This window comes from Mangifera indica, unplaced genomic scaffold (genome assembly GCF_011075055.1).
Source record: "Mangifera indica cultivar Alphonso unplaced genomic scaffold, CATAS_Mindica_2.1 Un_0003, whole genome shotgun sequence".
Lineage (NCBI taxonomy): Eukaryota > Viridiplantae > Streptophyta > Magnoliopsida > Sapindales > Anacardiaceae > Mangifera > Mangifera indica.
This window is the reverse complement of record NW_025401095.1, coordinates 1,312,652-1,322,680: the sequence shown is the minus strand read 5'-3', so window position 1 is coordinate 1,322,680 and position 10,029 is coordinate 1,312,652.

Here is a 10,029-nt window from a genome sequence, read left to right as displayed (position 1 = left end):
GAAACCATAAATAACTTTTGGAACTTGACTTTATAACGTATGCATGAGTACCTGATCCAACAACCTCAAGGGCACTTGTCCTTTAGTTAAGTGTTGTGAGAACTATCAACAAAGTCTTCATATTCTCATAATGGATCAAATGCACTTTTCTACGCTCCCACTCTCAGGAAACATTCATTTTACTGTATGAACCTATTGTTTATTTGTCAAGTTATGCCTGACTAACTTCAATTCCCTTATCATATTTGACATTCTATCAAATTTAATGATCAACTATCTTCATTTAGGGAATTGTAGTTCCATAAACATTTCTATCAAAACCATGCTTATAACATACGTAGTTGAATATTACTAATACACGTATACTATATTGTTATTCATGGAACTAGTCAAGATATCATATAAAGTGAGTCTTGCTTCTTACATATATGATGTGTGTCCACATCACATTTATGTAAGGCACCATTTGAGTTTTTATTCCTTAGTCAGCTACGACTTTATCATAACCTGGTTTATGACCTCTAAAGTCTTTTGCTCATCTAGGATATAGTGCATCTTTAAATGCCATACATCGTTATTATCCCTATTCAGTTTCATCTTTATTCAAATCAGTCATCATGTTCTAAAATGTTATGATTCATTAAATCACAGAGACATATCTGATGCAACTTAATCAGTGCAACCAAATACACATCAATTATTGCAGTTGCATATTAAAATTTAAAATATCTCATATAAGACATAAATTCACTATGTTCCCAATCATCTTCCATGACTCAAATGTTTAATATTTTAAAATTGAATCAAAATGCATCAATATTAATTTTGGATGAGAATTTCACTAAGTTTTACCAATCTCAGAATTCCCACATTTAACATATAGTATATGCGATACAACAAATGCATCACTAATTATGATTAGGACGATTCCATCAACCTGTATTATTCTTAGCAAGCTATAATGTATCCACTCAGTCCCAAAAATTTTCGTTTTCTTGTCCCAAACAAGATCTTTTATTATGAGGGCTAATGGTCATGCATGAATATGATTAGGCTATATACCATCTCTTTGCCAATTAAAAGAGTATGACTGATTATGTATATATAGTCCTAACATGCACTATTTGATTATTAAATGATCACATCTTATACTAAATGTGATGGTCCTTAGTCAACAAACCTACATGAATTATAAACATATGTTTTGGAACATGGATATGTGTTTTCATGAGTCGGAATGAGGTATTACATGCCTTTACACACTGTAGGACCTATAAAATATATTTTACAGTAGATCCAAGCATCACACAGTTTCCACATGCCAAAAAATGGGTTCACTTGCGTAAACACATTGAAAACAATAGCTTATGCACTATCACATGCCAAAACATGGCCTTATGCTCATTCAAGCACCTAGATAACGTCGCACATGCCTTTACACACTGAAACAATAAATGCACGTATGTTCATGCATTAGGGTTGAGCCACACATGCCTTCACATGCTCTCACTCACTAGTGGACCTACTATTGATAATTAACCTATGTGGGCATTGACTAGTCTGGGTTTAACTCAATTTATCACGAGTTGACCTGCTAACCATAACCCATTGACTAAATAAGTTTGACAATCGGGTTTTCCCAACTTGATTACAACTTGAATAAGCAAAGAACCCTAATTTTTTTTGTCATTCAAGTGGTCATCTTTTGGTGACAAAACCTTAGCGCTTTTGTAGCTATCATATCGATCGTTATACTTGGACCAATGGCAGCTACAAATGTCATTAAATTCTGGTAATATGATGACTAGAAGAACATAGCTTTGGTCTCGATTTTTTGCTTGCGTTTTGTCAATTTCAAGCTATTTTCAACATGATTTTCACACAAAAAATGTAAAGGACATCCGACAATCATAACAACACATTTGTAACCTTCAATTTCATGCAATTTGGACGAATTTAATTCATACCCAAAAGGCCAATTTAACAAAATTTTCATTTATAATTCGTATTATCAAAAATTTAATTTCACAGAATACATGGTATACACATAACTGATGCTCTGATACTAATGTTGGATAATTTAAAGCATTCCAAATCGAATTTTGTGAATTATAGTAAACACAAATTATGTATCCAGTTTCTAATTTGTGACAAAAGCAATCCGGATATAACACGAGGTGTTAAGGTTAGTCATTTCCATGACCCTTATTTGCCAGAGTACTGCACTTTGATTAGGAGACTTAGTCTTTATGTTTATTACCTTTCAATTTTTTTCTTTCCCAAGGGAAAAATAAGCTTTTCTTAAAAAATGGCGTAGCATAAATGGTTAGGGAGGCAAATTGGACATTTAAATAAATGTCTAACTACCAATAACTTTTCCCTACCAATTGCCCTTTAGCAATTAGTAAATCAGATCAAGTCAACCATGAAACAGGGACCCAGACCCAATATTTTACGCCTTAATTCCTATATGAAATTATTCTATGTCTTAATGATGTGCACAAAATTAATTGATCTACTAATAAACAATTTCAAATTGTAATTCAATACAATTCCTTCTTATCTTCCTAGGTTTCATTTTCACTTATGAAGGGGTAGTTCTCTATACAAATTTAAAAAATTTAAACTATGTTTTATAAAATTTTCTTCAAATAATCACTTCCATTTTGAATAGTTAAAACTTTCTTTTTACAATAATCAGTATAGAACTTGAGCTTTTCATATATACCTCAATATTTTTTTCATATTTCATTAGAAACACTACAAGAAGTTAAATACACCCAATGCAAAAAAATTTATCAAGATAAATTGCATTTCACTTTAGAACATAATATACTAACTCCAAAACCTACATACATATATATGTTGACTCAAGGAGTCATTATGCTCTTATTTTGATGATAATAAACTAATATGTCTTTAAGCATATTAACTAATGATTTTACTTGAGTGTGAGCTTAGATTACAAAAATTTATCTAATGCACTTGAAGAAGTTTCAAGATGGAAATGAAAGACAAGACTCAAGTGAAGAATTCTTGAAGATTTAAAGAAAAACTCAAGTTTAAGTAGATATATTTGTAATTTGGAGCATTCGTTTTGATTAGAATATTTATTTGCATGTGATAGCTTACTTGAAAATTTATTCTCATATCTTTCACATTTTGGGTTAAAATATTGTCTTTCAAACTTATTGGGTTAAGCCAATTTTTTCACTAAAGTTTATTAATTCATTTAAAATGATGAATTTTTGTGAACTACATTTTCATATCTTAAAGTTGGTTTTAAAAGAATTTTCAAAAATGGGTTAAATTGTCACTTTTCAAAGTTTTAGGGGTCAAATATAATTTTTGAAAATTCAAGGGGTAAATTATAATAAAATTTGGTCGACCGAATTCTTCGATGGTAGCTTTTGAATTGTCCAAAAGCCATGTATTTTGGCTTTCAGAAATTTGGTTGACCGAATTAAATCCGCTCGACTGAATTTTAGTTTGAACTTTCTAACGGCTAGTGCCATGTAAGCACCATAGGAGTGCCATGTCACATTCGATTGATTGAATTACATCTGATTGATCGAATTATATGTTTTCTGGAAAATTAAAACAATTAGTCTTTATGCACAACGATAATTTTTCTCATTTTCCCTTATATAAACCTAATCAAATTCATTCGAAAAGAACTTTCATATATTTGAGAGCAAATTAGTTTCGAGCTATTTACTTGTAAATTCTCTTGTCTAATCAAAACTCTTGCTCATACACTTTGTAATTTCATTTGCATTGAGATGTACTAAGCTTAAACTTTCATATACACTCTTTGAGAGAGATCATATTTTGATTTTATATTAAAATTCATACTATAAAAGAGTGAGATTCACTCTTGGAGAGATTAGAAAATTTTTAGGGAGAGAAATTGAGCTTTAACATTTGTAAAGATTAATAGCACCTTGGAAGCTATTTTGGTTGTGAAGAAAAGTTTGGTTGAGTTTTTGGTCAACCAAGGATTAGTGAAATACTCCAAAGGAGAAAGCTTAGGGAGTGGACGTAGGCTAGGTTGAGCCGAACCACTATATATCGTGTGTTTGATTTTTTCTTCTCATACTTTATGTTATGTTATTTTGATTGTATTGATTATTTGAAATATTTTTGTTATTCTCATAAATGGGATTAAAAATAGGCAACATTCATTGATTTGAATAAATTGTTTTAATTCTCTAATTTGGTAAAGATTGTTTTAAAATTGTCTAATTCACCTCCCTCTTAGGTCATTCGATCCTTCAATATATAGGTAATTCATCACATTTCCTTCATATATATTTCATCTTAGGTATAAGTAAGCTATACCTACCCAAACAACATACTAATCTAGTATGAATTAAGAATATCCAATTCAAAAGCCTTCCTTAAGTTAATGTGGCAAGGAAGAAAAACATTATAGCTTGGCCATGAATGTCTTGATAACTTAGCCTCCCTCAAGCTGATAAATTTTTAGAACGAAGTCCAATGCCATTGTTAAAAAATAAATAACTTTGTATTTCTGATCTAGATGAGTTCATTTGTTTAGGTATATTGACGCTTTCACTTATGTGGAAAGTGAAAAAATGAGTTTATTAGTTTAACCCACTCACGCCTTTACCTTTATGGAAAGATGAGTTTTTAATTTGGCACACTCATGCATCACCTCCGTGGAAAATTAGTTTTTAGTTTGGCATGCTCACACTACCACTTCCGTGGAAAGATAAGTTTATTAGTTTGGTACACTCACATAGTAATTTTTTCATTAGCACTATCACCTCTTGACTTGCATTACAAACTCAATTCAACAAATTCTTTACTCACTTGAGTTTGCTAAATTAAGTTTGAGGGAAGTGTTAGAAAATATTAGAATACATTTCAAATATATACTTTCTATGTTAGAATATATCCTAGGTTAGCATATATTCTAAATATATGTTTTTCCTTTGTACATTATTGTATATCGATTACTTTGATTTGTGTTTTCTTATATAAAATCTATGATAGGTATAAATTCATGTATCATTTAGATAGTTTAATATACTACAAATACAATTTCTTTCTATTTTATCAGCCATGAAATGGGACCCAAAAGTGTTCATTAATTTATAACCTTTGGAAACTTGCCACATGTTAATTTGGTAGCATGTAGCAAGTAAAATTATGTGCACTAATAATAAAAACAAATTTATATACTAACAATGATATATCACCGTATAATTTGGTGTTATTTTATTATAAATTCAAAATTATTCAATTGCACTATGACATATCACTATTAATGTACAAATTAGTATATATTATAAGTACATATAATTTTACTATAATTTATTACTTTTGCATAACAAATTTATTCCCTTAATGGGCTTTATTATGTTATCTTGAGCTTTAAAAATGGTTAATGGATTTTCAAGTGGAACAACTTATGTGCCACATCAATTCTCCCTTTTTGGTGGCTCAAACTGGTTTATCTAAAGGAACTCTTAGTATCAGGAGTCCTCAGCACTTTGCCTTAAGGGGGCGTTTGGTTTGAGTAATGTTTGATTACTAAAATAGAAAGATTACCTTGAAGATAGATTACTTAGAAGATTACTGGGTATAAATGATTACTATGTTTGATAAAATTTGATAGGTATAAATAATTATTGTGTTTGGTTAAAGGTAATAAAAGATTACTAGTAAATTATTTTACTTAAATGCCCTTAAATATAATTATTTTTAAATAATTTTTTATATTATTTGTCATATTAATTAAAAATAAATTTATTTTTATCTCAAAAAATTAATAAATAATAATTTTTCTATAATAAACTCAAGATTACCCCAGTAATCTTTAAATACCTAAGGTGAAGGTGGTAATCAGATTACCACCTATATTACCTGCGACATCAGCATTGGTAATAGAATATTACGGTAATATTTTATTACTGACAAACCAAACAAGGGAATAAAAGATAGATTACCAATGTAATCTTAAAAACCTTTAACCAAACGCACCCTAAGTCTTGTGTCTTAAGAGGGAGTTTTGGGTCTAAAGCTACTAGACAAACTTTGGACTAGGATTTTGTCATTAAACCTTCAATTGTTTTTGAATCAATAAAATTATATGTATTTAATTTTAAGTATTCAGTTGGGCACACATATCACTTCTTCATCCCAATTATTTATGACTTTATTCCCATTCATTTGATATTCTTCCTACCCTTTTAGTGAAAGGGAATTGTAGGTCATATGTATGATTTTACTCTCTGACGATTCCTAATTTTAGGAATTAGTTGATTTTGATTCCATAATTTTTCACAAAGTATTGAACCGATTACCCTTAGTTGAAACAATATCCAAGTATTAGCAAATCATGACACTATCCCATTTTATCATTAAATTTTATAAATTTAAAACTAAACAATCAAAAGAAAATACCTTTATTGCACTTAAAGATGACATGCATAGCCAAAATACGAGACTTTTTCTTTTAGGATGAGTAATAATAGAAAAGGAAATTAAAGCAAATGCCCCCCTGCACCCCCTCCCCCCCTCAAAACATAATGTCAAGCAAAAATGCCCTCTTTTCGAAAAAAGCCCCAATTTTTTTAAAATACCAATAATACCCTTCACAACTTCTATATAAACTCTTATCCTCATACCTTCCTTACACTATTTAAATCTTCATTTTTCACTTAATATTTGACACTATGGGTTTAGTTGAAAGGAAAAAAAATTGTGCTTCGAGTTTGAGTCGAAAATAATCCATCTGTGATAACAAAGTATTTTTACAAATCTTAATCTATAATTTAATTTATTCGTTAAATCAAGTCTGTATATTTTATTTATATAATGACATAAGGGGTTAAATGAGGTGTTAAATGAAAAATATTAGAAAAATATAAGGGTATTTTGAGATCTGATGATATATAAGGGTGGTAAATAAAATATCAGATAAATGTAGGGGTATTTTGAAATTAGATAAAATATGAGGGAAATTTGGATATTTGATAATACATGAGGGGGTTAAATAAAATGTTAAGAAATTGTGAGAGTCATTTTGATATTAGACAATGTATGAAGGTGTTAAATGTAAAATATTAGAAAAATATAGAGACATTTCGAGATTTGAAGATGTATAAAGGTAATAAATGAAACGTTAGATAAATGTAAGAGGTATTTTAAAATTAGATAAAATATGAGGGTGTTAAATGAAATATGCCAAAATTAAGGGGGTATTTCAATAATATAAGAATATCGAGTTCACTTATGTTAGAAAAATATAAGGGGTTTTTTATCTTTGATAATATATGAGGGAGTTAAACGAAATTAAGAAAATTATATGAGGTATTTTAAAATTAGAAAAAAAATATGAGGGTGCCAAAGAAATATAGCAAAATTAGGGGGCATTTAGATATTATAAGAATATCAAGTTTGTATATGTTAGAAAAATTTTAGGAGTATTTTGACTTTTAATAATATATAAAGGGGTTAAAAAATACAAGAAAAAAACAAGGGGCATTTTGTTTGTACAGGTAAAGTTTAATATATCATGTTTAATATAGGATTGATAATTGAAATGATAGATTATGCTACTCTTCATTTCAAAAGACAATGGATTTAATAGGATATAATGAAATACATTGGAGGTTTTAAAATAGTGGTTAAAATTCCATTCAAAACAATACTTGGGGGATTTATCTAACTGTTAAGTGAAAAATGTGGTATCGATTCAATCTAAAATAACATTTAGCTATGCATGAAACCAAAACATATTGAGTTAGACTCCCCTGTAAAAATTGAAAGTGATGAAGATGTCGAGGGTCTTATTGACATATCAAAATATTTTTGGAATGTATTCTAGTTTTTGTTACATGTACCCCCATCAAAGCACAAGGAAAAGAAGAAATAAGTGACAACAATTATGGTGAATTGAAAAAGGAATCTGATAATGAAGAGTTGACATATTTTCATAACGATACATTATATATTGCTACATAATCGGTTTTGGAGACAAGAAGAAAATTCTAGGTTGAGGTGACTTTGATAGAAACAAGATGACTAATGTTCCTATTGATAAGCCACACCTAGACAATACATCACCTGTTAACTATGATATAAGTAGTCTTCAACTTGAAGATCCTTTTCAAGGTGACAAGAATTATATTGATCTATTTTTTGATAATGTCCCCACTGATTCATTTAAGTGGCTACCTGATTTTCCTCCATAGCCTTCAATAACATCAAGTGGTGTAAGATCAATGTGAAAGGAGAATGTTGTAAAAACTGGTAACATTTTTAAGGATAAAAAAAACACTTGAAAGATGTAATGGTTTAATTTGTATTGGAGAAAGGATTCCAATACAAAGTGGCTAAGTCAAACACGGAGAGATGGAAGATTAAATGCAATGATAAGCAATATGAATGGTATATATCAGAAAAAAGTGACATATTTTGAATTCGTTTTATGAATCCTAAACACACATGCTTAAGAGATCATATAAAACCACATTATAGGCAAACTAGGGCTCAAGCTTTAGGTCAATTAATGAAATCAAAATTTATGTTGATTGACCATATTTATCGGTCTAAGAAGATCATTATCGACATCATCGATAGGCATAAAATTGATATATCATATTCATAAGCTTTATAGGCAAAGAATTGGGTAATACAATCATTGAGGGTTCACTGAAAGTGTTATTTATGTTTTTACCAAATTATTACTATAATTTAGAGCTTACTAATTCGGGTATTGTGAAGTATATAAAAACAAACAAGGAATGTCGCTTTCAATTTTTTTTATGGCATTAGGTTGTCTTATCCTTGCATTTTAATAATATCTTGTATCAGTTATTTGCATTAACGTTGTTTCCTTAAAAGGTCGATATCTTGGACATTTATTTCTTATTGTAACCCTGGATGGTAATAACCAGATCTATCCAATAGCTTTTGGCATGGGAAAAAAAGAAGATTATTCAATATGGTGTTGGTTTTTCACAAAGCTTAAAGATTGCATTGGTGAAATACCAAAGTTAGCAATAATCTCATATTGATATCATGTTATCTACTCTACAATGGTTAAGGTATTTCCAAATGTACACCATGGATGTTGTTGTCAACACCTTCTTCGTAACAATTGATCAAAATACAAGCATAATTCACAAGTCACGTGTTTATACTAGAAAACAGCAAAGGCTTATACAGAGGCAGATTTTGAGTTCATGATATGATCTATTGATAAGGTGCATGTTGAAACGGGAGATTACCTACGTGAGGTAGGGAATCAATGATAAAGTATGGCACATTTTCGGAGCAACAAGTTTAACATAATGATAACCAACATCACAGAGTTATTTAATGCATTTGTTAGACATGCATGGGGTTTGCCCATACAATACTGGCAGAGTTCATTCTTGGTTCCTTATAGCGATGGTTTTATAAGAGGAGAAATCATACAAGTATATATAGTATTAATACTAATTATCTAATTGATTATGGCTTTTTACACTTATGCGTATTTAGTAATAGATGTGCTAATGCTTTTTAAAAATTACAGAGAAATGTGCTTATTGGGTTACACCATGGACAGCAGAGAAGTTTAGCCACCATGTGTTGAAGTTGACAAACTTTTAGTTTCATTCAATCACAAATGTTCGGTACCAGGTTATAGGTAGTGACAGATACGTTGTATTATGGACTTTTATGAGCAAGCATGTACATGCATGAAGTTTTAGTGTTCACGTATTCCATACACATATGCTATTGTTGTCACAAAACATATAAGGATTGCCAATGTCTATGAATGGGTTCATCCATCCTAAACCATAAAATTCTACCATTTGATTTATATGGAAGCTGTTAATCCACTGAGGGATCAATCAGAATGGTTACATGTCAGAGGAAGACTTATCCTACCATCATTTCTTGATCATCGTCAACCAGGTCATCTTTCAAATAGGAATCAATGTCCTTTACTGTAACCTCTCCTAACCATTGGGTGTGTTACAGAAAAACGACAAGAGTTCCCTTATT